This window comes from Alligator mississippiensis, chromosome 14, assembly GCF_030867095.1.
Source record: "Alligator mississippiensis isolate rAllMis1 chromosome 14, rAllMis1, whole genome shotgun sequence".
NCBI lineage: Eukaryota > Metazoa > Chordata > Crocodylia > Alligatoridae > Alligator > Alligator mississippiensis.
Window position 1 is genome coordinate 39,725,586 of NC_081837.1, and position 4,660 is coordinate 39,730,245.

General features: G+C 55.7%; 1 long non-coding RNA gene across 1 annotated transcript; it reads left to right on the top strand.

The window, feature by feature from the left end:
- The first annotated feature begins 451 nt into the window (after positions 1–451).
- LOC132244767 (uncharacterized) lies at positions 452–2,861 on the top strand. The gene is made up of 2 exons (XR_009456515.1): positions 452–1,970; positions 2,305–2,861. It is a non-coding gene; the product is annotated as an uncharacterized LOC132244767 (long non-coding RNA).
- The last annotated feature ends 1,799 nt before the right edge of the window (positions 2,862–4,660 follow it).

A 4,660-nucleotide genomic window follows, 5' to 3' on the forward strand; every position in this document is an offset into this window, starting at 1 on the left:
GGCCGCCGCCGCCGCCGCCGCGAGGGAAGGACGCGCCCGTGTGCGGGGCCGGGGCCACTCCTCCCCGCGGCACGTCCCCGCCGGCTCCGCCTGCGCATGAAGCGGCCCCGGGAGCCGCCACTCTCCGCACAAACTCCGCCTCAGTGCTGCCCTCGTGTGGTGCGCTCCCAGCACTGCAGCCACGACGAGCGGCGCCGCGGAGGGGAGGCGAACCGGCTGCTCGGTGCTGCCCTCCGGTGGCCGCATCGCGGCATTGCCGCAGCAGGTGAAGGTGAAGACAATGCCCTGCTCAGAGCCGCCCTCCTGTGGCCGCGCCGGGCATTGCGGCGGGGAGACCCCCTCTTATTGGGACGCTGGCATGTTTTTTGCCACTCGGTACCTCGCATGCGGGGTTCCTGCACTCCTTCCCGGGGCAGGCACTGTATTCCCTGCCCGAGGCCCTGGAGACGAGTGCCCTGCCCTATGCCAGCCGTTCTTCTGGGCACCCGCCCCTAGCCTGCAGCCCCACCTGGCCTGCAGGGTCCAGGGCCCCTTGATTTGGGTTGGGTTGGGTCTCGTTCCACTTGTTGAGGTTGGCCAGAGAGGATACCCACAGACTACGTGGTGCGGCGGCCGAGGGCGGTCTAAGGCTATGGCCAGTAACCCAGACTGTCAGGTGGGAATGTTCCGCGATGGAATAGAGTTAGGCACGGAAGCGTATTGGTTTTATAAAGAAAACTTTACTTACACCGCTGATGGTCGCAGTGCAGGAAAAAAACTTGCTTGAATTACAGTTGCACACAAACACACGAGGGTAAGATCTCTCTTCAAACCGAACTGAGATGAGTCGTCGGAGCACGACTTCACGAGCGCTTAACACAGGGGTACGTCAATATAATCACAATGACAGGGAGTAGGCTGATCAGGCCCCTAAGTTTTCCTCCAAGGCACAAGCAGTTTGCTAGGCTCCACAGCGCACTTACAGTTCCCCACAAGATGGTTGTAGAGTCCTCCAACTTGGGTGAAAAATGCTCTAACCTTTTATATGGCTAGTGAGCCAATTGCCAGCCGCTACGTTGGAATAATTTAGAACTAACCAATAGTGGGACACAAATTTGCATATGTGTGGCAGGACCTCTTTTGCACCGGGGTTTTCTCTCTGCAGCTGAGAAAACCACTGTGCAAAGAAAGCTCCATGTGGCGGGAAAATTCCAATGTGCCGAGGCACTAAAAATCATTGGGTTATGACACATGGGAGGTTGCAGGCTTCTGGAGGATCCTGAGTGCGTTGGGACCCCAAGCCTTATTGAACTTCCTGTAACTCAGGTCCAGGTCTCTGCTCCTCTGTTCTGCTGCTCCTGGCACTATGAGATGCCCTCCTGCACCCTGTAAACAGGGCTGTACTCCTACCCCCTCTGACCTTGGGGGAGGAGGCCTCCTTTAGCCCTTTGGGCTCTGTGGCTTCCGCGGCGGGACACTGAAGTCATGGCCCTTCTGTCCTGTCTGGCCCTTCTCTCCACGGGGCAGCTTTGACTCCTGATCGATACTGCCTGCGGCACCTGTCAGCTGGCATTCAGGACTTTGCAGATTGTTTCCGGACTTCATGCCCCAGCCACCAGCTGTCTGCAGGGAGCACCGCCCAGTCAGCAGGGTTTCCGGTGTTTGTGGTCACCGTTCATGGTGCCGCCCTAGCAGTTCTGTCCAGAGTCCTGGCCCGTCGCACTGGGCTTTTGGCTGGCCTGGATGTCAGCAGCCGAACCTGCATATCTCTGCCCTCCCTGCTTTCTGAGGGCAGAGTGACCGTGGGTCCAGGTGAGAGTAAAAGAGGGAGAGAAGTTGGGGCCTGTAGTCTCGTCGTCTGACGTGCAGACTTAAATCCAGTGTCTGTCTGTTTTTTAACCCTCAGAAGGAGAAGCAGACAAGACGGCAGATGGGCAAGCATTAGCCACTAAGGAGAGAAGAACCCCCCACCTGCCCAGCGGGACAGAAAGGTAAGGGAGTTTGGACACGGTGTCTGTCCTCTCTCCAAGTTGCATCCCCAAGTTGTCGACCTTGTGATTGGCGCCTTGTGGACGATGGGAGCACTGGGGCAGCCGCGCACACAGGATTCATGTGTTAGGTCCTGCTGTTGTCATACACAGGTAAGTGCTAGGGCCGTACTCGTCCTCTTTTAGTAAACTGGAGGTATGTCACATCCCCCTTGTTCTTAAAGGACACCAATCTTGAGAGTACGATGGGCACTGGGAGATACTTTTTACTCTATTTTTCCTAGGGTGTGGGATTCGTTGCCAGTCGAGTCCAGTTCTTTTGTGTGTACTCTTGCAGGTCCCTGGAGGGCAGCTGGAGAAAAAGGAACAGAAGCAGGAAAAGAAAGCTAGGGACCTAGAAGTGTGAGTTGGGGTGGGCAGGAGGGAGGGAGCAAAATGTTTATGTATGCTTAAGTAATTACAGATGGAGAGTGGTGTGCATGTCTACAATTTCCAACACCCATTAGGAGCGGACAGTCTAATAATAATAGGTCTAAGAAACTTCACCTCGCTGCTGGTGCCTTTCTATGCTGAGAAGATTTGGCCGTGGGTCTTTCCTGTTGTGAGCTGGCTGAAGGATGAACTTTTTCATTGCGGCTGCCGATCTGATCTGTGTTCTTACTTGTGCAATGCAAATATTTCCCCTTCTGATGGACCAGTGGAAAACGAGCGTGCAACACATGGTTCCCAGTTTACAATGGTTAATGCACTGTAGGACATCAGTCCTGATTTCTTTGAGGAACTGAAAAATAAGATCCAGTGAAGTTGTGGTGCTTCGGTATAATCTGTTGAAGTTCAGCTGTCCCTTGTCTCAAAAGAAAAAATGGTCCCAATAAAAATAAAATGATCTGGAAATTTATGAGTTCCTTGGTGGGTTTTTTTCAGTCCAGGTGTTTCAGATCTTCCCTGGCTGCCTTTAGTACAAGTCTTGCTATTTCTAATGGCTGGGTGGGTTCTTTTTCTCTAAGGACTGGGTCCCTGCGGTGGGAAGCTGCAATGTCATTCTTGCAAGAAGGAGAATGACTGTGTGGATCCCCAGTTGCCTCCAGGTTGTTGAGAGTCCTGTAAGCCCGGGTGTGGTCCTTCCCCCCTTGACTGTTTAATGCAATGTCCGCAGGCTTTCAGCCAGCTCTACCTATGCCATCCCTGAGGGGCTTCTCAGTTTGGGGGGGAGCCGAACTCATATTCTCAGCACTATTATGTAATTGGTTTTAATATATTTTTATTTCTAAAAAAAAAAAACTTTTTCAAATGTATTTCTTATTTTAAATATTGGGGAAAACACATAGTGGATTTCCAGGGCATTTGGATGGAAGGAGGGAATGAATATTTTTTTAAACAGTGAAACAAACATGTGTTTGATTTGACTTCTGATTAATGTAGCATATCAGATACACAAAAAAACCTTAAAACTGAGAACAGGGATCTGAAGGGACGGTGTTATTTATTCAATGCATGCGTACTTTGGAAAACTTACATTGTACAGAGGTGTATGCAGTACAGCTGTGTGCGGATACTGATATGCAGATAGAGTGTGTGTGTGCGTAATAGACAGCATCATTAACACAATGCTGTCTCTCTCTGTCTCTGTCCATGGCGATAGTGATGTAGGTGTTCATCGCTCACCCTTGCACAGCTCCGCGCACGAGTGTGTGTCGTTAGTGCGGGTATCACACGTGTCATGCGGCATCCGCACCCAGCATGGAGGAAACCCGGCTCAGTGCTGCCCTCCTGTGGTGCGCTCCCAGCACTGCAGCCACGACGAGCGGGGCCGCGGAGGGGAGACAAACCGGCTGCTCGGTGCTGGCCCCTGTGGCCGCGTGGGCGCATTGCGGCGGGGACACCAGGGCGGGCACCCAAGCCGGCTCTGAGCTGCCGACTGGGGCTGGAGCGGGGCTGGGAGCCCGGAGATACCGACCCGGGACGAAGCCGGCTCCGCGCCGACCTCCCGGCGCTTCAACCGAAACCCCTGCCCTGTGCTACTGCCCTAGGGCTGAAGCCGGTCTTTGCAGCCGAGAGATGAGGGCAGAGAGAGGGACAGCGACTCCGGGCCCCGGGCCTGCAGCTCGGCCAAGTGCGAGATCGAGTCAGGGAGGGAAGGAGAACGAAGGCGTCGCTCGCTCCGAGTCACTCGGGCGGTGCCCGCGGCCGGGGCAGGCGGGGTGGCGCTGCTCGAGCGGACACACGATGCGCGACATCGACTCAGGGCCGGGGAGAGCGCCAGCGCCGGGATCCAAGGCTCGTGTTCTCATTGGTCAACATAAGGCGTGAGGCGATTGGGTGGAATGCCCTTATGGGCGGAGTCGCAGCCGTTCCTCCCTTCTTCGCTCTGATTGGCCTGTACCGAGGGAGGCGGGCCTAGGAGCCCGGCCTCCTTATTCGCATTCTGATTGGCTAACGTGTAGGTGGGTGTGTGCGGGCTTCTGTGCGCCGATTGGTCCGACTCCAATCCTCAGCGGGTTGTCCACCCGAGCGGCACGGAGCCACGTCGTACTGCTGGGCCGGTCCCGCGGGCGGACCCGGAGCGCTGCGGCACGTGCTGTGGCGACCACGGCGGGTCGTGCGGGAGACTGGGTAGGTACCCCCGTGGGCGGGGCCCGTGGGGCTCTCCTCTGCGAGGGGTGCTGCAGCGCGAAGCTGCTTGTCTGTTCCGG